Source organism: Paralichthys olivaceus, chromosome 12, assembly GCF_024713975.1.
Source record: "Paralichthys olivaceus isolate ysfri-2021 chromosome 12, ASM2471397v2, whole genome shotgun sequence".
NCBI lineage: Eukaryota > Metazoa > Chordata > Actinopteri > Pleuronectiformes > Paralichthyidae > Paralichthys > Paralichthys olivaceus.
In genome coordinates, this window is record NC_091104.1 from 25,875,871 (window position 1) to 25,899,979 (window position 24,109).

The following is a 24,109-nucleotide window of genomic DNA, read 5'->3' on the forward strand; positions in this document are numbered from 1 at the left end:
GACTCAAGGCAAAAGGAGACTGTGCTTATGACGTTGTATCCCTTACACACTGGCTCTCTCTCTCTCTGCCGGACCATTACCTTCATTTCCTTCACCCGCTGTGAATTGACTTTTGAAACAGGACAATTGTTTGAGTGCTTGGTTTTCTACAAGGTAAGAACAGAGTGCACCGTTCCCAGCGGCACTGCAATGCTAGGTCGATGCGTGGAGTGAAAGGAGCAAGCTCCAAATTTCAGCCCCTCGTGCTAAAAATCGGCTTAATATGTAGTCCTCTTATAGAGGACATATCAGATATTAAACTGATAAGAACAGATACTACACTTGATCTTAGCCAAAAGGCCGAGAAGCGATAACCCCCAAGTGGTGGATGTCCGTGCGGAGCTCTTGGCACAAATCTCACGTGTTGTGGTGCCTCGTACGTACGCACGCATAACAATGGCTGCTGCTTATCGCCTCCGCCCAACCTCTCCTTTGTGGACACATGGTTTCTGAAGTTGGACAGCTCTTTGACTTTTCACAATTTCAAAAGGCTCAGCAATACAGCAAAGCCTGCCAAAAATATATTCAACTCATGGATGTTCCTCTCCACGGAAGTCTTTAGTAAAAGGCGAAAGACTTGTGCGCTTTGAAGAGAAACCAGAGTCAGCATGGCCCTCTGTTCCTGAGCAGCAGAGGAGGCTCTCGGTGACAGTCACCACCTTCACGGTAGGCCTCTCTTTGCTTTCCTATCCCAGTATGCAACATTCCCAACCCTCTGCCAATCAAAAGTAGACACATCTTTATTTCCTCCTGCCCTGGCTAATGTGGTTGGCTTTTGAGCCTGTCTTAGCAATACATCCCTGAACTGCATACATTTGGTCCTAAAGGCTGCCACCAAGCTTCTCACCAAGTCTCCCAGAAGGTCTTGTGTGAAAACAAGTTTTCATGCTTGACAAAGGCTTCCAACTCAATTTGGAATCCAGTTCAAGCTCATTGGGATCCCACTGAGAGCCGTGGATGGTCAGGCACAGACGTGTAGTAGACATCTACTGCAGCCATATCAATCCGTAAGGAATTGGGAACCCCTGATCAGAGTTTCTGGATTGTTCTTCAATCAAGACTCAAGGCAAAAGGAGACTGTGCTTATGACGTTGTATCCCTTACACACTGGCTCTCTCTCTCTCTGCCGGACCATTACCTTCATTTCCTTCACCCGCTGTGAATTGACTTTTGAAACAGGACAATTGTTTGAGTGCTTGGTTTTCTACAAGGTAAGAACAGAGTGCACCGTTCCCAGCGGCACTGCAATGCTAGGTCGATGCGTGGAGTGAAAGGAGCAAGCTCCAAATTTCAGCCCCTCGTGCTAAAAATCGGCTTAATATGTAGTCCTCTTATAGAGGACATATCAGATATTAAACTGATAAGAACAGATACTACACTTGATCTTAGCCAAAAGGCCGAGAAGCGATAACCCCCAAGTGGTGGATGTCCGTGCGGAGCTCTTGGCACAAATCTCACGTGTTGTGGTGCCTCGTACGTACGCACGCATAACAATGGCTGCTGCTTATCGCCTCCGCCCAACCTCTCCTTTGTGGACACATGGTTTCTGAAGTTGGACAGCTCTTTGACTTTTCACAATTTCAAAAGGCTGAGCAATACAGCAAAGCCTGCCAAAAATATATTCAACTCATGGATGTTCCTCTCCACGGAAGTCTTTAGTAAAAGGCGAAAGACTTGTGCGCTTTGAAGAGAAACCAGAGTCAGCATGGCCCTCTGTTCCTGAGCAGCAGAGGAGGCTCTCGGTGACAGTCACCACCTTCACGGTAGGCCTCTCTTTGCTTTCCTATCCCAGTATGCAACATTCCCAACCCTCTGCCAATCAAAAGTAGACACATCTTTATTTCCTCCTGCCCTGGCTAATGTGGTTGGCTTTTGAGCCTGTCTTAGCAATACATCCCTGAACTGCATACATTTGGTCCTAAAGGCTGCCACCAAGCTTCTCACCAAGTCTCCCAGAAGGTCTTGTGTGAAAACAAGTTTTCATGCTTGACAAAGGCTTCCAACTCAATTTGGAATCCAGTTCAAGCTCATTGGGATCCCACTGAGAGCCGTGGATGGTCAGGCACAGACGTGTAGTAGACATCTACTGCAGCCATATCAATCCGTAAGGAATTGGGAACCCCTGATCAGAGTTTCTGGATTGTTCTTCAATCAAGACTCAAGGCAAAAGGAGACTGTGCTTATGACGTTGTATCCCTTACACACTGGCTCTCTCTCTCTCTGCCGGACCATTACCTTCATTTCCTTCACCCGCTGTGAATTGACTTTTGAAACAGGACAATTGTTTGAGTGCTTGGTTTTCTACAAGGTAAGAACAGAGTGCACCGTTCCCAGCGGCACTGCAATGCTAGGTCGATGCGTGGAGTGAAAGGAGCAAGCTCCAAATTTCAGCCCCTCGTGCTAAAAATCGGCTTAATATGTAGTCCTCTTATAGAGGACATATCAGATATTAAACTGATAAGAACAGATACTACACTTGATCTTAGCCAAAAGGCCGAGAAGCGATAACCCCCAAGTGGTGGATGTCCGTGCGGAGCTCTTGGCACAAATCTCACGTGTTGTGGTGCCTCGTACGTACGCACGCATAACAATGGCTGCTGCTTATCGCCTCCGCCCAACCTCTCCTTTGTGGACACATGGTTTCTGAAGTTGGACAGCTCTTTGACTTTTCACAATTTCAAAAGGCTCAGCAATACAGCAAAGCCTGCCAAAAATATATTCAACTCATGGATGTTCCTCTCCACAGAAGTCTTTAGTAAAAGGCGAAAGACTTGTGCGCTTTGAAGAGAAACCAGAGTCAGCATGGCCCTCTGTTCCTGAGCAGCAGAGGAGGCTCTCGGTGACAGTCACCACCTTCACGGTAGGCCTCTCTTTGCTTTCCTATCCCAGTATGCAACATTCCCAACCCTCTGCCAATCAAAAGTAGACACATCTTTATTTCCTCCTGCCCTGGCTAATGTGGTTGGCTTTTGAGCCTGTCTTAGCAATACATCCCTGAACTGCATACATTTGGTCCTAAAGGCTGCCACCAAGCTTCTCACCAAGTCTCCCAGAAGGTCTTGTGTGAAAACAAGTTTTCATGCTTGACAAAGGCTTCCAACTCAATTTGGAATCCAGTTCAAGCTCATTGGGATCCCACTGAGAGCCGTGGATGGTCAGGCACAGACGTGTAGTAGACATCTACTGCAGCCATATCAATCCGTAAGGAATTGGGAACCCCTGATCAGAGTTTCTGGATTGTTCTTCAATCAAGACTCAAGGCAAAAGGAGACTGTGCTTATGACGTTGTATCCCTTACACACTGGCTCTCTCTCTCTCTGCCGGACCATTACCTTCATTTCCTTCACCCGCTGTGAATTGACTTTTGAAACAGGACAATTGTTTGAGTGCTTGGTTTTCTACAAGGTAAGAACAGAGTGCACCGTTCCCAGCGGCACTGCAATGCTAGGTCGATGCGTGGAGTGAAAGGAGCAAGCTCCAAATTTCAGCCCCTCGTGCTAAAAATCGGCTTAATATGTAGTCCTCTTATAGAGGACATATCAGATATTAAACTGATAAGAACAGATACTACACTTGATCTTAGCCAAAAGGCCGAGAAGCGATAACCCCCAAGTGGTGGATGTCCGTGCGGAGCTCTTGGCACAAATCTCACGTGTTGTGGTGCCTCGTACGTACGCACGCATAACAATGGCTGCTGCTTATCGCCTCCGCCCAACCTCTCCTTTGTGGACACATGGTTTCTGAAGTTGGACAGCTCTTTGACTTTTCACAATTTCAAAAGGCTCAGCAATACAGCAAAGCCTGCCAAAAATATATTCAACTCATGGATGTTCCTCTCCACGGAAGTCTTTAGTAAAAGGCGAAAGACTTGTGCGCTTTGAAGAGAAACCAGAGTCAGCATGGCCCTCTGTTCCTGAGCAGCAGAGGAGGCTCTCGGTGACAGTCACCACCTTCACGGTAGGCCTCTCTTTGCTTTCCTATCCCAGTATGCAACATTCCCAACCCTCTGCCAATCAAAAGTAGACACATCTTTATTTCCTCCTGCCCTGGCTAATGTGGTTGGCTTTTGAGCCTGTCTTAGCAATACATCCCTGAACTGCATACATTTGGTCCTAAAGGCTGCCACCAAGCTTCTCACCAAGTCTCCCAGAAGGTCTTGTGTGAAAACAAGTTTTCATGCTTGACAAAGGCTTCCAACTCAATTTGGAATCCAGTTCAAGCTCATTGGGATCCCACTGAGAGCCGTGGATGGTCAGGCACAGACGTGTAGTAGACATCTACTGCAGCCATATCAATCCGTAAGGAATTGGGAACCCCTGATCAGAGTTTCTGGATTGTTCTTCAATCAAGACTCAAGGCAAAAGGAGACTGTGCTTATGACGTTGTATCCCTTACACACTGGCTCTCTCTCTCTCTGCCGGACCATTACCTTCATTTCCTTCACCCGCTGTGAATTGACTTTTGAAACAGGACAATTGTTTGAGTGCTTGGTTTTCTACAAGGTAAGAACAGAGTGCACCGTTCCCAGCGGCACTGCAATGCTAGGTCGATGCGTGGAGTGAAAGGAGCAAGCTCCAAATTTCAGCCCCTCGTGCTAAAAATCGGCTTAATATGTAGTCCTCTTATAGAGGACATATCAGATATTAAACTGATAAGAACAGATACTACACTTGATCTTAGCCAAAAGGCCGAGAAGCGATAACCCCCAAGTGGTGGATGTCCGTGCGGAGCTCTTGGCACAAATCTCACGTGTTGTGGTGCCTCGTACGTACGCACGCATAACAATGGCTGCTGCTTATCGCCTCCGCCCAACCTCTCCTTTGTGGACACATGGTTTCTGAAGTTGGACAGCTCTTTGACTTTTCACAATTTCAAAAGGCTCAGCAATACAGCAAAGCCTGCCAAAAATATATTCAACTCATGGATGTTCCTCTCCACGGAAGTCTTTAGTAAAAGGCGAAAGACTTGTGCGCTTTGAAGAGAAACCAGAGTCAGCATGGCCCTCTGTTCCTGAGCAGCAGAGGAGGCTCTCGGTGACAGTCACCACCTTCACGGTAGGCCTCTCTTTGCTTTCCTATCCCAGTATGCAACATTCCCAACCCTCTGCCAATCAAAAGTAGACACATCTTTATTTCCTCCTGCCCTGGCTAATGTGGTTGGCTTTTGAGCCTGTCTTAGCAATACATCCCTGAACTGCATACATTTGGTCCTAAAGGCTGCCACCAAGCTTCTCACCAAGTCTCCCAGAAGGTCTTGTGTGAAAACAAGTTTTCATGCTTGACAAAGGCTTCCAACTCAATTTGGAATCCAGTTCAAGCTCATTGGGATCCCACTGAGAGCCGTGGATGGTCAGGCACAGACGTGTAGTAGACATCTACTGCAGCCATATCAATCCGTAAGGAATTGGGAACCCCTGATCAGAGTTTCTGGATTGTTCTTCAATCAAGACTCAAGGCAAAAGGAGACTGTGCTTATGACGTTGTATCCCTTACACACTGGCTCTCTCTCTCTCTGCCGGACCATTACCTTCATTTCCTTCACCCGCTGTGAATTGACTTTTGAAACAGGACAATTGTTTGAGTGCTTGGTTTTCTACAAGGTAAGAACAGAGTGCACCGTTCCCAGCGGCACTGCAATGCTAGGTCGATGCGTGGAGTGAAAGGAGCAAGCTCCAAATTTCAGCCCCTCGTGCTAAAAATCGGCTTAATATGTAGTCCTCTTATAGAGGACATATCAGATATTAAACTGATAAGAACAGATACTACACTTGATCTTAGCCAAAAGGCCGAGAAGCGATAACCCCCAAGTGGTGGATGTCCGTGCGGAGCTCTTGGCACAAATCTCACGTGTTGTGGTGCCTCGTACGTACGCACGCATAACAATGGCTGCTGCTTATCGCCTCCGCCCAACCTCTCCTTTGTGGACACATGGTTTCTGAAGTTGGACAGCTCTTTGACTTTTCACAATTTCAAAAGGCTCAGCAATACAGCAAAGCCTGCCAAAAATATATTCAACTCATGGATGTTCCTCTCCACGGAAGTCTTTAGTAAAAGGCGAAAGACTTGTGCGCTTTGAAGAGAAACCAGAGTCAGCATGGCCCTCTGTTCCTGAGCAGCAGAGGAGGCTCTCGGTGACAGTCACCACCTTCACGGTAGGCCTCTCTTTGCTTTCCTATCCCAGTATGCAACATTCCCAACCCTCTGCCAATCAAAAGTAGACACATCTTTATTTCCTCCTGCCCTGGCTAATGTGGTTGGCTTTTGAGCCTGTCTTAGCAATACATCCCTGAACTGCATACATTTGGTCCTAAAGGCTGCCACCAAGCTTCTCACCAAGTCTCCCAGAAGGTCTTGTGTGAAAACAAGTTTTCATGCTTGACAAAGGCTTCCAACTCAATTTGGAATCCAGTTCAAGCTCATTGGGATCCCACTGAGAGCCGTGGATGGTCAGGCACAGACGTGTAGTAGACATCTACTGCAGCCATATCAATCCGTAAGGAATTGGGAACCCCTGATCAGAGTTTCTGGATTGTTCTTCAATCAAGACTCAAGGCAAAAGGAGACTGTGCTTATGACGTTGTATCCCTTACACACTGGCTCTCTCTCTCTCTGCCGGACCATTACCTTCATTTCCTTCACCCGCTGTGAATTGACTTTTGAAACAGGACAATTGTTTGAGTGCTTGGTTTTCTACAAGGTAAGAACAGAGTGCACCGTTCCCAGCGGCACTGCAATGCTAGGTCGATGCGTGGAGTGAAAGGAGCAAGCTCCAAATTTCAGCCCCTCGTGCTAAAAATCGGCTTAATATGTAGTCCTCTTATAGAGGACATATCAGATATTAAACTGATAAGAACAGATACTACACTTGATCTTAGCCAAAAGGCCGAGAAGCGATAACCCCCAAGTGGTGGATGTCCGTGCGGAGCTCTTGGCACAAATCTCACGTGTTGTGGTGCCTCGTACGTACGCACGCATAACAATGGCTGCTGCTTATCGCCTCCGCCCAACCTCTCCTTTGTGGACACATGGTTTCTGAAGTTGGACAGCTCTTTGACTTTTCACAATTTCAAAAGGCTCAGCAATACAGCAAAGCCTGCCAAAAATATATTCAACTCATGGATGTTCCTCTCCACGGAAGTCTTTAGTAAAAGGCGAAAGACTTGTGCGCTTTGAAGAGAAACCAGAGTCAGCATGGCCCTCTGTTCCTGAGCAGCAGAGGAGGCTCTCGGTGACAGTCACCACCTTCACGGTAGGCCTCTCTTTGCTTTCCTATCCCAGTATGCAACATTCCCAACCCTCTGCCAATCAAAAGTAGACACATCTTTATTTCCTCCTGCCCTGGCTAATGTGGTTGGCTTTTGAGCCTGTCTTAGCAATACATCCCTGAACTGCATACATTTGGTCCTAAAGGCTGCCACCAAGCTTCTCACCAAGTCTCCCAGAAGGTCTTGTGTGAAAACAAGTTTTCATGCTTGACAAAGGCTTCCAACTCAATTTGGAATCCAGTTCAAGCTCATTGGGATCCCACTGAGAGCCGTGGATGGTCAGGCACAGACGTGTAGTAGACATCTACTGCAGCCATATCAATCCGTAAGGAATTGGGAACCCCTGATCAGAGTTTCTGGATTGTTCTTCAATCAAGACTCAAGGCAAAAGGAGACTGTGCTTATGACGTTGTATCCCTTACACACTGGCTCTCTCTCTCTCTGCCGGACCATTACCTTCATTTCCTTCACCCGCTGTGAATTGACTTTTGAAACAGGACAATTGTTTGAGTGCTTGGTTTTCTACAAGGTAAGAACAGAGTGCACCGTTCCCAGCGGCACTGCAATGCTAGGTCGATGCGTGGAGTGAAAGGAGCAAGCTCCAAATTTCAGCCCCTCGTGCTAAAAATCGGCTTAATATGTAGTCCTCTTATAGAGGACATATCAGATATTAAACTGATAAGAACAGATACTACACTTGATCTTAGCCAAAAGGCCGAGAAGCGATAACCCCCAAGTGGTGGATGTCCGTGCGGAGCTCTTGGCACAAATCTCACGTGTTGTGGTGCCTCGTACGTACGCACGCATAACAATGGCTGCTGCTTATCGCCTCCGCCCAACCTCTCCTTTGTGGACACATGGTTTCTGAAGTTGGACAGCTCTTTGACTTTTCACAATTTCAAAAGGCTGAGCAATACAGCAAAGCCTGCCAAAAATATATTCAACTCATGGATGTTCCTCTCCACGGAAGTCTTTAGTAAAAGGCGAAAGACTTGTGCGCTTTGAAGAGAAACCAGAGTCAGCATGGCCCTCTGTTCCTGAGCAGCAGAGGAGGCTCTCGGTGACAGTCACCACCTTCACGGTAGGCCTCTCTTTGCTTTCCTATCCCAGTATGCAACATTCCCAACCCTCTGCCAATCAAAAGTAGACACATCTTTATTTCCTCCTGCCCTGGCTAATGTGGTTGGCTTTTGAGCCTGTCTTAGCAATACATCCCTGAACTGCATACATTTGGTCCTAAAGGCTGCCACCAAGCTTCTCACCAAGTCTCCCAGAAGGTCTTGTGTGAAAACAAGTTTTCATGCTTGACAAAGGCTTCCAACTCAATTTGGAATCCAGTTCAAGCTCATTGGGATCCCACTGAGAGCCGTGGATGGTCAGGCACAGACGTGTAGTAGACATCTACTGCAGCCATATCAATCCGTAAGGAATTGGGAACCCCTGATCAGAGTTTCTGGATTGTTCTTCAATCAAGACTCAAGGCAAAAGGAGACTGTGCTTATGACGTTGTATCCCTTACACACTGGCTCTCTCTCTCTCTGCCGGACCATTACCTTCATTTCCTTCACCCGCTGTGAATTGACTTTTGAAACAGGACAATTGTTTGAGTGCTTGGTTTTCTACAAGGTAAGAACAGAGTGCACCGTTCCCAGCGGCACTGCAATGCTAGGTCGATGCGTGGAGTGAAAGGAGCAAGCTCCAAATTTCAGCCCCTCGTGCTAAAAATCGGCTTAATATGTAGTCCTCTTATAGAGGACATATCAGATATTAAACTGATAAGAACAGATACTACACTTGATCTTAGCCAAAAGGCCGAGAAGCGATAACCCCCAAGTGGTGGATGTCCGTGCGGAGCTCTTGGCACAAATCTCACGTGTTGTGGTGCCTCGTACGTACGCACGCATAACAATGGCTGCTGCTTATCGCCTCCGCCCAACCTCTCCTTTGTGGACACATGGTTTCTGAAGTTGGACAGCTCTTTGACTTTTCACAATTTCAAAAGGCTGAGCAATACAGCAAAGCCTGCCAAAAATATATTCAACTCATGGATGTTCCTCTCCACGGAAGTCTTTAGTAAAAGGCGAAAGACTTGTGCGCTTTGAAGAGAAACCAGAGTCAGCATGGCCCTCTGTTCCTGAGCAGCAGAGGAGGCTCTCGGTGACAGTCACCACCTTCACGGTAGGCCTCTCTTTGCTTTCCTATCCCAGTATGCAACATTCCCAACCCTCTGCCAATCAAAAGTAGACACATCTTTATTTCCTCCTGCCCTGGCTAATGTGGTTGGCTTTTGAGCCTGTCTTAGCAATACATCCCTGAACTGCATACATTTGGTCCTAAAGGCTGCCACCAAGCTTCTCACCAAGTCTCCCAGAAGGTCTTGTGTGAAAACAAGTTTTCATGCTTGACAAAGGCTTCCAACTCAATTTGGAATCCAGTTCAAGCTCATTGGGATCCCACTGAGAGCCGTGGATGGTCAGGCACAGACGTGTAGTAGACATCTACTGCAGCCATATCAATCCGTAAGGAATTGGGAACCCCTGATCAGAGTTTCTGGATTGTTCTTCAATCAAGACTCAAGGCAAAAGGAGACTGTGCTTATGACGTTGTATCCCTTACACACTGGCTCTCTCTCTCTCTGCCGGACCATTACCTTCATTTCCTTCACCCGCTGTGAATTGACTTTTGAAACAGGACAATTGTTTGAGTGCTTGGTTTTCTACAAGGTAAGAACAGAGTGCACCGTTCCCAGCGGCACTGCAATGCTAGGTCGATGCGTGGAGTGAAAGGAGCAAGCTCCAAATTTCAGCCCCTCGTGCTAAAAATCGGCTTAATATGTAGTCCTCTTATAGAGGACATATCAGATATTAAACTGATAAGAACAGATACTACACTTGATCTTAGCCAAAAGGCCGAGAAGCGATAACCCCCAAGTGGTGGATGTCCGTGCGGAGCTCTTGGCACAAATCTCACGTGTTGTGGTGCCTCGTACGTACGCACGCATAACAGTGGCTGCTGCTTATCGCCTCCGCCCAACCTCTCCTTTGTGGACACATGGTTTCTGAAGTTGGACAGCTCTTTGACTTTTCACAATTTCAAAAGGCTCAGCAATACAGCAAAGCCTGCCAAAAATATATTCAACTCATGGATGTTCCTCTCCACGGAAGTCTTTAGTAAAAGGCGAAAGACTTGTGCGCTTTGAAGAGAAACCAGAGTCAGCATGGCCCTCTGTTTCTGAGCAGCAGAGGAGGCTCTCGGTGACAGTCACCACCTTCACGGTAGGCCTCTCTTTGCTTTCCTATCCCAGTATGCAACATTCCCAACCCTCTGCCAATCAAAAGTAGACACATCTTTATTTCCTCCTGCCCTGGCTAATGTGGTTGGCTTTTGAGCCTGTCTTAGCAATACATCCCTGAACTGCATACATTTGGTCCTAAAGGCTGCCACCAAGCTTCTCACCAAGTCTCCCAGAAGGTCTTGTGTGAAAACAAGTTTTCATGCTTGACAAAGGCTTCCAACTCAATTTGGAATCCAGTTCAAGCTCATTGGGATCCCACTGAGAGCCGTGGATGGTCAGGCACAGACGTGTAGTAGACATCTACTGCAGCCATATCAATCCGTAAGGAATTGGGAACCCCTGATCAGAGTTTCTGGATTGTTCTTCAATCAAGACTCAAGGCAAAAGGAGACTGTGCTTATGACGTTGTATCCCTTACACACTGGCTCTCTCTCTCTCTGCCGGACCATTACCTTCATTTCCTTCACCCGCTGTGAATTGACTTTTGAAACAGGACAATTGTTTGAGTGCTTGGTTTTCTACAAGGTAAGAACAGAGTGCACCGTTCCCAGCGGCACTGCAATGCTAGGTCGATGCGTGGAGTGAAAGGAGCAAGCTCCAAATTTCAGCCCCTCGTGCTAAAAATCGGCTTAATATGTAGTCCTCTTATAGAGGACATATCAGATATTAAACTGATAAGAACAGATACTACACTTGATCTTAGCCAAAAGGCCGAGAAGCGATAACCCCCAAGTGGTGGATGTCCGTGCGGAGCTCTTGGCACAAATCTCACGTGTTGTGGTGCCTCGTACGTACGCACGCATAACAATGGCTGCTGCTTATCGCCTCCGCCCAACCTCTCCTTTGTGGACACATGGTTTCTGAAGTTGGACAGCTCTTTGACTTTTCACAATTTCAAAAGGCTGAGCAATACAGCAAAGCCTGCCAAAAATATATTCAACTCATGGATGTTCCTCTCCACGGAAGTCTTTAGTAAAAGGCGAAAGACTTGTGCGCTTTGAAGAGAAACCAGAGTCAGCATGGCCCTCTGTTCCTGAGCAGCAGAGGAGGCTCTCGGTGACAGTCACCACCTTCACGGTAGGCCTCTCTTTGCTTTCCTATCCCAGTATGCAACATTCCCAACCCTCTGCCAATCAAAAGTAGACACATCTTTATTTCCTCCTGCCCTGGCTAATGTGGTTGGCTTTTGAGCCTGTCTTAGCAATACATCCCTGAACTGCATACATTTGGTCCTAAAGGCTGCCACCAAGCTTCTCACCAAGTCTCCCAGAAGGTCTTGTGTGAAAACAAGTTTTCATGCTTGACAAAGGCTTCCAACTCAATTTGGAATCCAGTTCAAGCTCATTGGGATCCCACTGAGAGCCGTGGATGGTCAGGCACAGACGTGTAGTAGACATCTACTGCAGCCATATCAATCCGTAAGGAATTGGGAACCCCTGATCAGAGTTTCTGGATTGTTCTTCAATCAAGACTCAAGGCAAAAGGAGACTGTGCTTATGACGTTGTATCCCTTACACACTGGCTCTCTCTCTCTCTGCCGGACCATTACCTTCATTTCCTTCACCCGCTGTGAATTGACTTTTGAAACAGGACAATTGTTTGAGTGCTTGGTTTTCTACAAGGTAAGAACAGAGTGCACCGTTCCCAGCGGCACTGCAATGCTAGGTCGATGCGTGGAGTGAAAGGAGCAAGCTCCAAATTTCAGCCCCTCGTGCTAAAAATCGGCTTAATATGTAGTCCTCTTATAGAGGACATATCAGATATTAAACTGATAAGAACAGATACTACACTTGATCTTAGCCAAAAGGCCGAGAAGCGATAACCCCCAAGTGGTGGATGTCCGTGCGGAGCTCTTGGCACAAATCTCACGTGTTGTGGTGCCTCGTACGTACGCACGCATAACAATGGCTGCTGCTTATCGCCTCCGCCCAACCTCTCCTTTGTGGACACATGGTTTCTGAAGTTGGACAGCTCTTTGACTTTTCACAATTTCAAAAGGCTGAGCAATACAGCAAAGCCTGCCAAAAATATATTCAACTCATGGATGTTCCTCTCCACGGAAGTCTTTAGTAAAAGGCGAAAGACTTGTGCGCTTTGAAGAGAAACCAGAGTCAGCATGGCCCTCTGTTCCTGAGCAGCAGAGGAGGCTCTCGGTGACAGTCACCACCTTCACGGTAGGCCTCTCTTTGCTTTCCTATCCCAGTATGCAACATTCCCAACCCTCTGCCAATCAAAAGTAGACACATCTTTATTTCCTCCTGCCCTGGCTAATGTGGTTGGCTTTTGAGCCTGTCTTAGCAATACATCCCTGAACTGCATACATTTGGTCCTAAAGGCTGCCACCAAGCTTCTCACCAAGTCTCCCAGAAGGTCTTGTGTGAAAACAAGTTTTCATGCTTGACAAAGGCTTCCAACTCAATTTGGAATCCAGTTCAAGCTCATTGGGATCCCACTGAGAGCCGTGGATGGTCAGGCACAGACGTGTAGTAGACATCTACTGCAGCCATATCAATCCGTAAGGAATTGGGAACCCCTGATCAGAGTTTCTGGATTGTTCTTCAATCAAGACTCAAGGCAAAAGGAGACTGTGCTTATGACGTTGTATCCCTTACACACTGGCTCTCTCTCTCTCTGCCGGACCATTACCTTCATTTCCTTCACCCGCTGTGAATTGACTTTTGAAACAGGACAATTGTTTGAGTGCTTGGTTTTCTACAAGGTAAGAACAGAGTGCACCGTTCCCAGCGGCACTGCAATGCTAGGTCGATGCGTGGAGTGAAAGGAGCAAGCTCCAAATTTCAGCCCCTCGTGCTAAAAATCGGCTTAATATGTAGTCCTCTTATAGAGGACATATCAGATATTAAACTGATAAGAACAGATACTACACTTGATCTTAGCCAAAAGGCCGAGAAGCGATAACCCCCAAGTGGTGGATGTCCGTGCGGAGCTCTTGGCACAAATCTCACGTGTTGTGGTGCCTCGTACGTACGCACGCATAACAATGGCTGCTGCTTATCGCCTCCGCCCAACCTCTCCTTTGTGGACACATGGTTTCTGAAGTTGGACAGCTCTTTGACTTTTCACAATTTCAAAAGGCTCAGCAATACAGCAAAGCCTGCCAAAAATATATTCAACTCATGGATGTTCCTCTCCACGGAAGTCTTTAGTAAAAGGCGAAAGACTTGTGCGCTTTGAAGAGAAACCAGAGTCAGCATGGCCCTCTGTTCCTGAGCAGCAGAGGAGGCTCTCGGTGACAGTCACCACCTTCACGGTAGGCCTCTCTTTGCTTTCCTATCCCAGTATGCAACATTCCCAACCCTCTGCCAATCAAAAGTAGACACATCTTTATTTCCTCCTGCCCTGGCTAATGTGGTTGGCTTTTGAGCCTGTCTTAGCAATACATCCCTGAACTGCATACATTTGGTCCTAAAGGCTGCCACCAAGCTTCTCACCAAGTCTCCCAGAAGGTCTTGTGTGAAAACAAGTTTTCATGCTTGACAAAGGCTTCCAACTCAATTTGGAATCCAGTTCAAGCTCATTGGGATCCCACTGAGAGCCGTGGATGGTCAGGCACAGACGTGTAGTAGACATCTACTGCAGCCATATCAATCCGTAAGGAATTGGGAACCCCTGATCAGAGTTTCTGGATTGTTCTTCAATCAAGACTCAAGGCAAAAGGAGACTGTGCTTATGACGTTGTATCCCTTACACACTGGCTCTCTCTCTCTCTGCCGGACCATTACCTTCATTTCCTTCACCCGCTGTGAATTGACTTTTGAAACAGGACAATTGTTTGAGTGCTTGGTTTTCTACAAGGTAAGAACAGAGTGCACCGTTCCCAGCGGCACTGCAATGCTAGGTCGATGCGTGGAGTGAAAGGAGCAAGCTCCAAATTTCAGCCCCTCGTGCTAAAAATCGGCTTAATATGTAGTCCTCTTATAGAGGACATATCAGATATTAAACTGATAAGAACAGATACTACACTTGATCTTAGCCAAAAGGCCGAGAAGCGATAACCCCCAAGTGGTGGATGTCCGTGCGGAGCTCTTGGCACAAATCTCACGTGTTGTGGTGCCTCGTACGTACGCACGCATAACAATGGCTGCTGCTTATCGCCTCCGCCCAACCTCTCCTTTGTGGACACATGGTTTCTGAAGTTGGACAGCTCTTTGACTTTTCACAATTTCAAAAGGCTGAGCAATACAGCAAAGCCTGCCAAAAATATATTCAACTCATGGATGTTCCTCTCCACGGAAGTCTTTAGTAAAAGGCGAAAGACTTGTGCGCTTTGAAGAGAAACCAGAGTCAGCATGGCCCTCTGTTCCTGAGCAGCAGACGAGGCTCTCGGTGACAGTCACCACCTTCACGGTAGGCCTCTCTTTGCTTTCCTATCCCAGTATGCAACATTCCCAACCCTCTGCCAATCAAAAGTAGACACATCTTTATTTCCTCCTGCCCTGGCTAATGTGGTTGGCTTTTGAGCCTGTCTTAGCAATACATCCCTGAACTGCATACATTTGGTCCTAAAGGCTGCCACCAAGCTTCTCACCAAGTCTCCCAGAAGGTCTTGTGTGAAAACAAGTTTTCATGCTTGACAAAGGCTTCCAACTCAATTTGGAATCCAGTTCAAGCTCATTGGGATCCCACTGAGAGCCGTGGATGGTCAGGCACAGACGTGTAGTAGACATCTACTGCAGCCATATCAATCCGTAAGGAATTGGGAACCCCTGATCAGAGTTTCTGGATTGTTCTTCAATCAAGACTCAAGGCAAAAGGAGACTGTGCTTATGACGTTGTATCCCTTACACACTGGCTCTCTCTCTCTCTGCCGGACCATTACCTTCATTTCCTTCACCCGCTGTGAATTGACTTTTGAAACAGGACAATTGTTTGAGTGCTTGGTTTTCTACAAGGTAAGAACAGAGTGCACCGTTCCCAGCGGCACTGCAATGCTAGGTCGATGCGTGGAGTGAAAGGAGCAAGCTCCAAATTTCAGCCCCTCGTGCTAAAAATCGGCTTAATATGTAGTCCTCTTATAGAGGACATATCAGATATTAAACTGATAAGAACAGATACTACACTTGATCTTAGCCAAAAGGCCGAGAAGCGATAACCCCCAAGTGGTGGATGTCCGTGCGGAGCTCTTGGCACAAATCTCACGTGTTGTGGTGCCTCGTACGTACGCACGCATAACAATGGCTGCTGCTTATCGCCTCCGCCCAACCTCTCCTTTGTGGACACATGGTTTCTGAAGTTGGACAGCTCTTTGACTTTTCACAATTTCAAAAGGCTCAGCAATACAGCAAAGCCTGCCAAAAATATATTCAACTCATGGATGTTCCTCTCCACGGAAGTCTTTAGTAAAAGGCGAAAGACTTGTGCGCTTTGAAGAGAAACCAGAGTCAGCATGGCCCTCTGTTCCTGAGCAGCAGAGGAGGCTCTCGGTGACAGTCACCACCTTCACGGTAGGCCTCTCTTTGCTTTCCTATCCCAGTATGCAACATTCCCAACCCTCTGCCAATCAAAAGTAGACACATCTTTATTTCCTCCTGCCCTGGCTAATGTGGTTGGCTTTTGAGCCTGTCTTAGCAATACATCCCTGAACTGCATACATTTGGTCCTAAAGGCTGCCACCAAGCTTCTCACCAAGTCTCCCAGAAGGTCTTGTGTGAAAACAAGTTTTCATGCTTGACAAAGGCTTCCAACTCAATTTGGAATCCAGTTCAAGCTCATTGGGATCCCACTGAGAGCCGTGGATGGTCAGGCACAGACGTGTAGTAGACATCTACTGCAGCCATATCAATCCGTAAGGAATTGGGAACCCCTGATCAGAGTTTCTGGATTGTTCTTCAATCAAGACTCAAGGCAAAAGGAGACTGTGCTTATGACGTTGTATCCCTTACACACTGGCTCTCTCTCTCTCTGCCGGACCATTACCTTCATTTCCTTCACCCGCTGTGAATTGACTTTTGAAACAGGACAATTGTTTGAGTGCTTGGTTTTCTACAAGGTAAGAACAGAGTGCACCGTTCCCAGCGGCACTGCAATGCTAGGTCGATGCGTGGAGTGAAAGGAGCAAGCTCCAAATTTCAGCCCCTCGTGCTAAAAATCGGCTTAATATGTAGTCCTCTTATAGAGGACATATCAGATATTAAACTGATAAGAACAGATACTACACTTGATCTTAGCAAAAGGCCGAGAAGCGATAACCCCCAAGTGGTGGATGTCCGTGCGGAGCTCTTGGCACAAATCTCACGTGTTGTGGTGCCTCGTACGTACGCACGCATAACAATGGCTGCTGCTTATCGCCTCCGCCCAACCTCTCCTTTGTGGACACATGGTTTCTGAAGTTGGACAGCTCTTTGACTTTTCACAATTTCAAAAGGCTGAGCAATACAGCAAAGCCTGCCAAAAATATATTCAACTCATGGATGTTCCTCTCCACGGAAGTCTTTAGTAAAAGGCGAAAGACTTGTGCGCTTTGAAGAGAAACCAGAGTCAGCATGGCCCTCTGTTCCTGAGCAGCAGAGGAGGCTCTCGGTGACAGTCACCACCTTCACGGTAGGCCTCTCTTTGCTTTCCTATCCCAGTATGCAACATTCCCAACCCTCTGCCAATCAAAAGTAGACACATCTTTATTTCCTCCTGCCCTGGCTAATGGTTGGCTTTTGAGCCTGTCTTAGCAATACATCCCTGAACTGCATACATTTGGTCCTAAAGGCTGCCACCAAGCTTCTCACCAAGTCTCCCAGAAGGTCTTGTGTGAAAACAAGTTTTCATGCTTGACAAAGGCTTCCAACTCAATTTGGAATCCAGTTCAAGCTCATTGGGATCCCACTGAGAGCCGTGGATGGTCAGGCACAGACGTGTAGTAGACATCTACTGCAGCCATATCAATCCGTAAGGAATTGGGAACCCCTGATCAGAGTTTCTGGATTGTTCTTCAATCAAGACTCAAGGCAAAAGGAGACTGTGCTTATGACGTTGTATCCCTTACACACTGGCTCTCTCTCTCTCTGCCGGACCATTACCTTCATTTCCTTCACCCGCTGTGAATTGACTTTTGAAACAGGACAATTGTTTGAGTGCTTGGTTTTCTACAAGGTAAGAACAGAGTGCACCGTTCCCAGCGGCACTGCAATGCTAGGTCGATGCGTGGAGTGAAAGGAGCAAGCTCCAAATTTCAGCCCCTCGTGCTAAAAATCGGCTTAATATGTAGTCCTCTTATAGAGGACATATCAGATATTAAACTGATAAGAACAGATACTACACTTGATCTTAGCCAAAAGGCCGAGAAGCGATAACCCCCAAGTGGTGGATGTCCGTGCGGAGCTCTTGGCACAAATCTCACGTGTTGTGGTGCCTCGTACGTACGCACGCATAACAGTGGCTGCTGCTTATCGCCTCCGCCCCAACCTCTCCTTTGTGGACACATGGTTTCTGAAGTTGGACAGCTCTTTGACTTTTCACAATTTCAAAAGGCTCAGCAATACAGCAAAGCCTGCCAAAAATATATTCAACTCATGGATGTTCCTCTCCACGGAAGTCTTTAGTAAAAAGGCGAAAGACTTGTGCGCTTTGAAGAGAAACCAGAGTCAGCATGGCCCTCTGTTCCTGAGCAGCAGAGGAGGCTCTCGGTGACAGTCACCACCTTCACGGAGGCCTCTCTTTGCTTTCCTATCCCAGTATGCAACATTCCCAACCCTCTGCCAATCAAAAGTAGACACATCTTTATTTCCTCCTGCCCTGGCTAATGTGGTTGGCTTTTGAGCCTGTCTTAGCAATACATCCCTGAACTGCATACATTTGGTCCTAAAGGCTGCCACCAAGCTTCTCACCAAGTCTCCCAGAAGGTCTTGTGTGAAAACAAGTTTTCATGCTTGACAAAGGCTTCCAACTCAATTTGGAATCCAGTTCAAGCTCATTGGGATCCCACTGAGAGCCGTGGATGGTCAGGCACAGACGTGTAGTAGACATCTACTGCAGCCATATCAATCCGTAAGGAATTGGGAACCCCTGATCAGAGTTTCTGGATTGTTCTTCAATCAAGACTCAAGGCAAAAGGAGACTGTGCTTATGACGTTGTATCCCTTACACACTGGCTCTCTCTCTCTCTGCCGGACCATTACCTTCATTTCCTTCACCCGCTGTGAATTGACTTTTGAAACAGGACAATTGTTTGAGTGCTTGGTTTTCTACAAGGTAAGAACAGAGTGCAACCGTTCCCAGCGGCACTGCAATGCTAGGTCGATGCGTGGAGTGAAAGGAGCAAGCTCCAAATTTCAGCCCCTCGTGCTAAAAATCGGCTTAATATGTAGTCCTCTTATAGAGGACATATCAGATATTAAACTGATAAGAACAGATACTACACTTGATCTTAGCCAAAAGGCCGAGAAGCGATAACCCCCCAAGTGGTGGATGTCCGTGCGGAGCTCTTGGCACAAATCTCACGTGTTGTGGTGCCTCGTACGTACGCACGCATAACAATGGCTGCTGCTTATCGCTCCGCCCAACCTCTCCTTTGTGGACACATGGTTTCTGAAGTTGGACAGCTCTTTGACTTTTCACAATTTCAAAAGGCTCAGCAATACAGCAAAGCCTGCCAAAAATAATTCAACTCATGGATGTTCCTCTCCACGGAAGTCTTTAGTAAAAGGCGAAAGACTTGTGCGCTTTGAAGAGAAACCAGAGTCAGCATGGCCCTCTGTTCCTGAGCAGCAGAGGAGGCTCTCGGTGACAGTCACCACCTTCACGGTAGGCCTCTCTTTGCTTTCCTATCCCAGTATGCAACATTCCCAACCCTCTGCCAATCAAAAGTAGACACATCTTTATTTCCTCCTGCCCTGGCTAATGTGGTTGGCTTTTGAGCCTGTCTTAGCAATACATCCCTGAACTGCATACATTTGGTCCTAAAGGCTGCCACCAAGCTTCTCACCAAGTCTCCCAGAAGGTCTTGTGTGAAAACAAGTTTTCATGCTTGACAAAGGCTTCCAACTCAATTTGGAATCCAGTTCAAGCTCATTGGGATCCCACTGAGAGCCGTGGATGGTCAGGCACAGACGTGTAGTAGACATCTACTGCAGCCATATCAATCCGTAAGGAATTGGGAACCCCTGATCAGAGTTTCTGGATTGTTCTTCAATCAAGACTCAAGGCAAAAGGAGACTGTGCTTATGACGTTGTATCCCTTACACACTGGCTCTCTCTCTCTCTGCCGGACCATTACCTTCATTTCCTTCACCCGCTGTGAATTGACTTTTGAAACAGGACAATTGTTTGAGTGCTTGGTTTTCTACAAGGTAAGAACAGAGTGCACCGTTCCCAGCGGCACTGCAATGCTAGGTCGATGCGTGGAGTGAAAGGAGCAAGCTCCAAATTTCAGCCCCTCGTGCTAAAAATCGGCTTAATATGTAGTCCTCTTATAGAGGACATATCAGATATTAAACTGATAAGAACAGATACTACACTTGATCTTAGCCAAAAGGCCGAGAAGCGATAACCCCCAAGTGGTGGATGTCCGTGCGGAGCTCTTGGCACAAATCTCACGTGTTGTGGTGCCTCGTACGTACGCACGCATAACAATGGCTGCTGCTTATCGCCTCCGCCCAACCTCTCCTTTGTGGACACATGGTTTCTGAAGTTGGACAGCTCTTTGACTTTTCACAATTTCAAAAGGCTCAGCAATACAGCAAAGCCTGCCAAAAATATATTCAACTCATGGATGTTCCTCTCCACGGAAGTCTTTAGTAAAAGGCGAAAGACTTGTGCGCTTTGAAGAGAAACCAGAGTCAGCATGGCCCTCTGTTCCTGAGCAGCAGAGGAGGCTCTCGGTGACAGTCACCACCTTCACGGTAGGCCTCTCTTTGCTTTCCTATCCCAGTATGCAACATTCCCAACCCTCTGCCAATCAAAAGTAGACACATCTTTATTTCCTCCTGCCCTGGCTAATGTGGTTGGCTTTTGAGCCTGTCTTAGCAATACATCCCTGAACTGCATACATTTGGTCCTAAAGGCTGCCACCAAGCTTCTCACCAAGTCTCCCAGAAGGTCTTGTGTGAAAACAAGTTTTCATGCTTGACAAAGGCTTCCAACTCAATTTGGAATCCAGTTCAAGCTCATTGGGATCCCACTGAGAGCCGTGGATGGTCAGGCACAGACGTGTAGTAGACATCTACTGCAGCCATATCAATCCGTAAGGAATTGGGAACCCCTGATCAGAGTTTCTGGATTGTTCTTCAATCAAGACTCAAGGCAAAAGGAGACTGTGCTTATGACGTTGTATCCCTTACACACTGGCTCTCTCTCTCTCTGCCGGACCATTACCTTCATTTCCTTCACCCGCTGTGAATTGACTTTTGAAACAGGACAATTGTTTGAGTGCTTGGTTTTCTACAAGGTAAGAACAGAGTGCACCGTTCCCAGCGGCACTGCAATGCTAGGTCGATGCGTGGAGTGAAAGGAGCAAGCTCCAAATTTCAGCCCCTCGTGCTAAAAATCGGCTTAATATGTAGTCCTCTTATAGAGGACATATCAGATATTAAACTGATAAGAACAGATACTACACTTGATCTTAGCCAAAAGGCCGAGAAGCGATAACCCCCAAGTGGTGGATGTCCGTGCGGAGCTCTTGGCACAAATCTCACGTGTTGTGGTGCCTCGTACGTACGCACGCATAACAATGGCTGCTGCTTATCGCCTCCGCCCAACCTCTCCTTTGTGGACACATGGTTTCTGAAGTTGGACAGCTCTTTGACTTTTCACAATTTCAAAAGGCTCAGCAATACAGCAAAGCCTGCCAAAAATATATTCAACTCATGGATGTTCCTCTCCACGGAAGTCTTTAGTAAAAGGCGAAAGACTTGTGCGCTTTGAAGAGAAACCAGAGTCAGCATGGCCCTCTGTTCCTGAGCAGCAGAGGAGGCTCTCGGTGACAGTCACCACCTTCACGGTAGGCCTCTCTTTGCTTTCCTATCCCAGTATGCAACATTCCCAACCCTCTGCCAATCAAAAGTAGACACATCTTTATTTCCTCCTGCCCTGGCTAATGTGGTTGGCTTTTGAGCCTGTCTTAGCAATACATCCCTGAACTGCATACATTTGGTCCTAAAGGCTGCCACCAAGCTTCTCACCAAGTCTCCCAGAAGGTCTTGTGTGAAAACAAGTTTTCATGCTTGACAAAGGCTTCCAACTCAATTTGGAATCCAGTTCAAGCTCATTGGGATCCCACTGAGAGCCGTGGATGGTCAGGCACAGACGTGTAGTAGACATCTACTGCAGCCATATCAATCCGTAAGGAATTGGGAACCCCTGATCAGAGTTTCTGGATTGTTCTTCAATCAAGACTCAAGGCAAAAGGAGACTGTGCTTATGACGTTGTATCCCTTACACACTGGCTCTCTCTCTCTCTGCCGGACCATTACCTTCATTTCCTTCACCCGCTGTGAATTGACTTTTGAAACAGGACAATTGTTTGAGTGCTTGGTTTTCTACAAGGTAAGAACAGAGTGCACCGTTCCCAGCGGCACTGCAATGCTAGGTCGATGCGTGGAGTGAAAGGAGCAAGCTCCAAATTTCAGCCCCTTGTGCTAAAAATCGGCTTAATATGTAGTCCTCTTATAGAGGACATATCAGATATTAAACTGATAAGAACAGATTTTTTCTTTCGAAAAGATTTATTGTTACAGATCACATCATTTTCTCATAACATTTTTATATATCAACAGTAAGACGTTTTAAAATTATTTGACTTATTGATACATTTTAGGAGTACAATGCTAGGTCGATGCGTGGAGTGAAAGGAGCAAGCTCCAAATTTCAGCCCCTCGTGCTAAAAATCGGCTTAATATGTAGTCCTCTTATAGAGGACATATCAGATATTAAACTGATAAGAACAGATACTACACTTGATCTTAGCCAAAAGGCCGAGAAGCGATAACCCCCAAGTGGTGGATGTCCGTGCGGAGCTCTTGGCACAAATCTCACGTGTTGTGGTGCCTCGTACGTACGCACGCATAACAATGGCTGCTGCTTATCGCCTCCGCCGCACCTCTCCTTTGTGGACACATGGTTTCTGAAGTTGGACAGCTCTTTGACTTTTCACAATTTCAAAAGGCTCAGCAATACAGCAAAGCCTGCAAAAATATATTCAACTCATGGATGTTTCCTCTCCACGGAAGTCTTTAGTAAAAGGCGAAAGACTTGTGCGCTTTGAAGAGAAACCAGAGTCAGCATGGCCCTCTGTTCCTGAGCAGCAGAGGAGGCTCTCGGTGACAGTCACCACCTTCACGGTAGGCCTCTCTTTGCTTTCCTATCCCAGTATGCAACATTCCCAACCCTCTGCCAATCAAAAGTAGACACATCTTTATTTCCTCCTGCCCTGGCTAATGTGGTTGGCTTTTGAGCCTGTCTTAGCAATACATCCCTGAACTGCATACATTTGGTCCTAAAGGCTGCCACCAAGCTTCTCACCAAGTCTCCCAGAAGGTCTTGTGTGAAAAACAAGTTTTCATGCTTGACAAGGCTTCCAACTCAATTTGGAATCCAGTTCAAGCTCATTGGGATCCCACTGAGAGCCGTGGATGGTCAGGCACAGACGTGTAGTAGACATCTACTGCAGCCATATCAATCCGTAAGGAATTGGGAACCCCTGATCAGAGTTTCTGGATTGTTCTTCATCAAGACTCAAGGCAAAAGGAGACTGTGCTTATGACGTTGTATCCCTTACACACTGGCTCTCTCTCTCTCTGCCGGACCATTACCTTCATTTCCTTCACCCGCTGTGAATTGACTTTTGAAACAGGACAATTGTTTGAGTGCTTGGTTTTCTACAAGGTAAGAACAGAGTGCACCGTTCCCAGCGGCACTGCAATGCTAGGTCGATGCGTGGAGTGAAAGGAGCAAGCTCAAATTTCAGCCCCTCGTGCTAAAAATCGGCTTAATATGTAGTCCTCTTATAGAGGACATATCAGATATTAAACTGATAAGAACAGATACTACACTTGATCTTAGCCAAAAGGCCGAGAAGCGATAACCCCCAAGTGGTGGATGTCCGTGCGGAGCTCTTGGCACAAATCTCACGTGTTGTGGTGCCTCGTACGTACGCACGCATAACAATGGCTGCTGCTTATCGCCTCCGCCCAACCTCTCCTTTTGTGGACACATGGTTTCTGAAGTTGGACAGCTCTTTGACTTTTCACAATTCAAAAGGCTCAGCAATACAGCAAAGCCTGCCAAAAATATATTCAACTCATGGATGTTCCTCTCCACGGAAGTCTTTAGTAAAAGGCGAAAGACTTGTGCGCTTTGAAGAGAAACCAGAGTCCAGCATGGCCCTCTGTTCCTGAGCAGCAGAGGGAGGCTCTCGGTGACAGTCACCACCTTCACGGTAGGCCTCTCTTTGCTTTCCTATCCCAGTATGCAACATTCCCAACCCTCTGCCAATCAAAAGTAGACACATCTTTATTTCCTCCTGCCCTGGCTAATGTGGTTGGCTTTTGAGCCTGTCTTAGCAA

General features: G+C 47.0%; 44 non-coding genes and 1 pseudogene across 44 annotated transcripts; all 45 read right to left on the reverse strand.

Annotated features, from left to right (window-relative positions):
- Positions 1-159: 159 nt before the first annotated feature.
- LOC138413431 (U2 spliceosomal RNA) lies at positions 160-351 on the reverse strand. The gene has a single exon (XR_011245770.1). It is a non-coding gene; the product is annotated as a U2 spliceosomal RNA (small nuclear RNA).
- A 181-nt stretch (positions 352-532) lies between these two features.
- LOC138412894 (U5 spliceosomal RNA) lies at positions 533-645 on the reverse strand. Its single transcript, XR_011245229.1, has one exon. It is a non-coding gene; the product is annotated as a U5 spliceosomal RNA (small nuclear RNA).
- Positions 646-1,256: 611 nt separating this feature from the next.
- LOC138413432 (U2 spliceosomal RNA) lies at positions 1,257-1,448 on the reverse strand. Its single transcript, XR_011245771.1, has one exon. It is a non-coding gene; the product is annotated as a U2 spliceosomal RNA (small nuclear RNA).
- A 177-nt stretch (positions 1,449-1,625) lies between these two features.
- Positions 1,626-1,742, reverse strand: LOC138412979 (U5 spliceosomal RNA). Its single transcript, XR_011245314.1, has one exon. It is a non-coding gene; the product is annotated as a U5 spliceosomal RNA (small nuclear RNA).
- Positions 1,743-2,353: 611 nt separating this feature from the next.
- LOC138413433 (U2 spliceosomal RNA) lies at positions 2,354-2,545 on the reverse strand. Its single transcript, XR_011245772.1, has one exon. It is a non-coding gene; the product is annotated as a U2 spliceosomal RNA (small nuclear RNA).
- A 181-nt stretch (positions 2,546-2,726) lies between these two features.
- On the reverse strand, positions 2,727-2,839 carry LOC138412988 (U5 spliceosomal RNA). The gene has a single exon (XR_011245324.1). It is a non-coding gene; the product is annotated as a U5 spliceosomal RNA (small nuclear RNA).
- A 611-nt stretch (positions 2,840-3,450) lies between these two features.
- On the reverse strand, positions 3,451-3,642 carry LOC138413434 (U2 spliceosomal RNA). Its single transcript, XR_011245773.1, has one exon. It is a non-coding gene; the product is annotated as a U2 spliceosomal RNA (small nuclear RNA).
- Positions 3,643-3,823: 181 nt separating this feature from the next.
- LOC138412895 (U5 spliceosomal RNA) lies at positions 3,824-3,936 on the reverse strand. Its single transcript, XR_011245230.1, has one exon. It is a non-coding gene; the product is annotated as a U5 spliceosomal RNA (small nuclear RNA).
- A 611-nt stretch (positions 3,937-4,547) lies between these two features.
- LOC138413435 (U2 spliceosomal RNA) lies at positions 4,548-4,739 on the reverse strand. The gene has a single exon (XR_011245774.1). It is a non-coding gene; the product is annotated as a U2 spliceosomal RNA (small nuclear RNA).
- A 181-nt stretch (positions 4,740-4,920) lies between these two features.
- Positions 4,921-5,033, reverse strand: LOC138412896 (U5 spliceosomal RNA). The gene has a single exon (XR_011245231.1). It is a non-coding gene; the product is annotated as a U5 spliceosomal RNA (small nuclear RNA).
- Positions 5,034-5,644: 611 nt separating this feature from the next.
- LOC138413436 (U2 spliceosomal RNA) lies at positions 5,645-5,836 on the reverse strand. Its single transcript, XR_011245775.1, has one exon. It is a non-coding gene; the product is annotated as a U2 spliceosomal RNA (small nuclear RNA).
- A 181-nt stretch (positions 5,837-6,017) lies between these two features.
- LOC138412898 (U5 spliceosomal RNA) lies at positions 6,018-6,130 on the reverse strand. The gene has a single exon (XR_011245233.1). It is a non-coding gene; the product is annotated as a U5 spliceosomal RNA (small nuclear RNA).
- Positions 6,131-6,741: 611 nt separating this feature from the next.
- LOC138413437 (U2 spliceosomal RNA) lies at positions 6,742-6,933 on the reverse strand. Its single transcript, XR_011245776.1, has one exon. It is a non-coding gene; the product is annotated as a U2 spliceosomal RNA (small nuclear RNA).
- Positions 6,934-7,114: 181 nt separating this feature from the next.
- Positions 7,115-7,227, reverse strand: LOC138412899 (U5 spliceosomal RNA). Its single transcript, XR_011245234.1, has one exon. It is a non-coding gene; the product is annotated as a U5 spliceosomal RNA (small nuclear RNA).
- Positions 7,228-7,838: 611 nt separating this feature from the next.
- LOC138413439 (U2 spliceosomal RNA) lies at positions 7,839-8,030 on the reverse strand. Its single transcript, XR_011245778.1, has one exon. It is a non-coding gene; the product is annotated as a U2 spliceosomal RNA (small nuclear RNA).
- Positions 8,031-8,207: 177 nt separating this feature from the next.
- Positions 8,208-8,324, reverse strand: LOC138412980 (U5 spliceosomal RNA). Its single transcript, XR_011245315.1, has one exon. It is a non-coding gene; the product is annotated as a U5 spliceosomal RNA (small nuclear RNA).
- A 611-nt stretch (positions 8,325-8,935) lies between these two features.
- Positions 8,936-9,127, reverse strand: LOC138413440 (U2 spliceosomal RNA). Its single transcript, XR_011245779.1, has one exon. It is a non-coding gene; the product is annotated as a U2 spliceosomal RNA (small nuclear RNA).
- Positions 9,128-9,304: 177 nt separating this feature from the next.
- Positions 9,305-9,421, reverse strand: LOC138412981 (U5 spliceosomal RNA). Its single transcript, XR_011245316.1, has one exon. It is a non-coding gene; the product is annotated as a U5 spliceosomal RNA (small nuclear RNA).
- A 611-nt stretch (positions 9,422-10,032) lies between these two features.
- On the reverse strand, positions 10,033-10,224 carry LOC138413441 (U2 spliceosomal RNA). The gene has a single exon (XR_011245780.1). It is a non-coding gene; the product is annotated as a U2 spliceosomal RNA (small nuclear RNA).
- Positions 10,225-10,405: 181 nt separating this feature from the next.
- Positions 10,406-10,518, reverse strand: LOC138412900 (U5 spliceosomal RNA). The gene has a single exon (XR_011245235.1). It is a non-coding gene; the product is annotated as a U5 spliceosomal RNA (small nuclear RNA).
- Positions 10,519-11,129: 611 nt separating this feature from the next.
- LOC138413442 (U2 spliceosomal RNA) lies at positions 11,130-11,321 on the reverse strand. Its single transcript, XR_011245781.1, has one exon. It is a non-coding gene; the product is annotated as a U2 spliceosomal RNA (small nuclear RNA).
- Positions 11,322-11,498: 177 nt separating this feature from the next.
- LOC138412982 (U5 spliceosomal RNA) lies at positions 11,499-11,615 on the reverse strand. Its single transcript, XR_011245317.1, has one exon. It is a non-coding gene; the product is annotated as a U5 spliceosomal RNA (small nuclear RNA).
- Positions 11,616-12,226: 611 nt separating this feature from the next.
- LOC138413443 (U2 spliceosomal RNA) lies at positions 12,227-12,418 on the reverse strand. The gene has a single exon (XR_011245782.1). It is a non-coding gene; the product is annotated as a U2 spliceosomal RNA (small nuclear RNA).
- A 177-nt stretch (positions 12,419-12,595) lies between these two features.
- LOC138412983 (U5 spliceosomal RNA) lies at positions 12,596-12,712 on the reverse strand. The gene has a single exon (XR_011245318.1). It is a non-coding gene; the product is annotated as a U5 spliceosomal RNA (small nuclear RNA).
- A 611-nt stretch (positions 12,713-13,323) lies between these two features.
- LOC138413444 (U2 spliceosomal RNA) lies at positions 13,324-13,515 on the reverse strand. Its single transcript, XR_011245783.1, has one exon. It is a non-coding gene; the product is annotated as a U2 spliceosomal RNA (small nuclear RNA).
- A 181-nt stretch (positions 13,516-13,696) lies between these two features.
- On the reverse strand, positions 13,697-13,809 carry LOC138412901 (U5 spliceosomal RNA). The gene has a single exon (XR_011245236.1). It is a non-coding gene; the product is annotated as a U5 spliceosomal RNA (small nuclear RNA).
- A 611-nt stretch (positions 13,810-14,420) lies between these two features.
- On the reverse strand, positions 14,421-14,612 carry LOC138413445 (U2 spliceosomal RNA). Its single transcript, XR_011245784.1, has one exon. It is a non-coding gene; the product is annotated as a U2 spliceosomal RNA (small nuclear RNA).
- Positions 14,613-14,789: 177 nt separating this feature from the next.
- Positions 14,790-14,906, reverse strand: LOC138412984 (U5 spliceosomal RNA). Its single transcript, XR_011245319.1, has one exon. It is a non-coding gene; the product is annotated as a U5 spliceosomal RNA (small nuclear RNA).
- Positions 14,907-15,517: 611 nt separating this feature from the next.
- LOC138413446 (U2 spliceosomal RNA) lies at positions 15,518-15,709 on the reverse strand. The gene has a single exon (XR_011245785.1). It is a non-coding gene; the product is annotated as a U2 spliceosomal RNA (small nuclear RNA).
- A 181-nt stretch (positions 15,710-15,890) lies between these two features.
- On the reverse strand, positions 15,891-16,003 carry LOC138412902 (U5 spliceosomal RNA). Its single transcript, XR_011245237.1, has one exon. It is a non-coding gene; the product is annotated as a U5 spliceosomal RNA (small nuclear RNA).
- Positions 16,004-16,614: 611 nt separating this feature from the next.
- Positions 16,615-16,805, reverse strand: LOC138412561 (U2 spliceosomal RNA). The gene has a single exon (XR_011244911.1). It is a non-coding gene; the product is annotated as a U2 spliceosomal RNA (small nuclear RNA).
- Positions 16,806-16,982: 177 nt separating this feature from the next.
- Positions 16,983-17,099, reverse strand: LOC138412985 (U5 spliceosomal RNA). The gene has a single exon (XR_011245320.1). It is a non-coding gene; the product is annotated as a U5 spliceosomal RNA (small nuclear RNA).
- Positions 17,100-17,708: 609 nt separating this feature from the next.
- On the reverse strand, positions 17,709-17,900 carry LOC138413447 (U2 spliceosomal RNA). Its single transcript, XR_011245786.1, has one exon. It is a non-coding gene; the product is annotated as a U2 spliceosomal RNA (small nuclear RNA).
- Positions 17,901-18,082: 182 nt separating this feature from the next.
- LOC138412990 (U5 spliceosomal RNA) lies at positions 18,083-18,196 on the reverse strand. Its single transcript, XR_011245326.1, has one exon. It is a non-coding gene; the product is annotated as a U5 spliceosomal RNA (small nuclear RNA).
- A 610-nt stretch (positions 18,197-18,806) lies between these two features.
- On the reverse strand, positions 18,807-18,999 carry LOC138412560 (U2 spliceosomal RNA). The gene has a single exon (XR_011244910.1). It is a non-coding gene; the product is annotated as a U2 spliceosomal RNA (small nuclear RNA).
- A 181-nt stretch (positions 19,000-19,180) lies between these two features.
- On the reverse strand, positions 19,181-19,292 carry LOC138412920 (U5 spliceosomal RNA). The gene has a single exon (XR_011245255.1). It is a non-coding gene; the product is annotated as a U5 spliceosomal RNA (small nuclear RNA).
- Positions 19,293-19,903: 611 nt separating this feature from the next.
- Positions 19,904-20,095, reverse strand: LOC138413448 (U2 spliceosomal RNA). Its single transcript, XR_011245787.1, has one exon. It is a non-coding gene; the product is annotated as a U2 spliceosomal RNA (small nuclear RNA).
- Positions 20,096-20,276: 181 nt separating this feature from the next.
- Positions 20,277-20,389, reverse strand: LOC138412903 (U5 spliceosomal RNA). Its single transcript, XR_011245238.1, has one exon. It is a non-coding gene; the product is annotated as a U5 spliceosomal RNA (small nuclear RNA).
- A 611-nt stretch (positions 20,390-21,000) lies between these two features.
- Positions 21,001-21,192, reverse strand: LOC138413450 (U2 spliceosomal RNA). Its single transcript, XR_011245789.1, has one exon. It is a non-coding gene; the product is annotated as a U2 spliceosomal RNA (small nuclear RNA).
- A 181-nt stretch (positions 21,193-21,373) lies between these two features.
- On the reverse strand, positions 21,374-21,486 carry LOC138412904 (U5 spliceosomal RNA). Its single transcript, XR_011245239.1, has one exon. It is a non-coding gene; the product is annotated as a U5 spliceosomal RNA (small nuclear RNA).
- A 611-nt stretch (positions 21,487-22,097) lies between these two features.
- LOC138412582 (U2 spliceosomal RNA) lies at positions 22,098-22,272 on the reverse strand (annotated as a pseudogene).
- A 74-nt stretch (positions 22,273-22,346) lies between these two features.
- On the reverse strand, positions 22,347-22,531 carry LOC138412568 (U2 spliceosomal RNA). The gene has a single exon (XR_011244918.1). It is a non-coding gene; the product is annotated as a U2 spliceosomal RNA (small nuclear RNA).
- Positions 22,532-22,708: 177 nt separating this feature from the next.
- On the reverse strand, positions 22,709-22,825 carry LOC138412987 (U5 spliceosomal RNA). The gene has a single exon (XR_011245322.1). It is a non-coding gene; the product is annotated as a U5 spliceosomal RNA (small nuclear RNA).
- A 610-nt stretch (positions 22,826-23,435) lies between these two features.
- LOC138412553 (U2 spliceosomal RNA) lies at positions 23,436-23,626 on the reverse strand. Its single transcript, XR_011244903.1, has one exon. It is a non-coding gene; the product is annotated as a U2 spliceosomal RNA (small nuclear RNA).
- A 181-nt stretch (positions 23,627-23,807) lies between these two features.
- On the reverse strand, positions 23,808-23,920 carry LOC138412916 (U5 spliceosomal RNA). The gene has a single exon (XR_011245251.1). It is a non-coding gene; the product is annotated as a U5 spliceosomal RNA (small nuclear RNA).
- Positions 23,921-24,109: the final 189 nt, after the last annotated feature.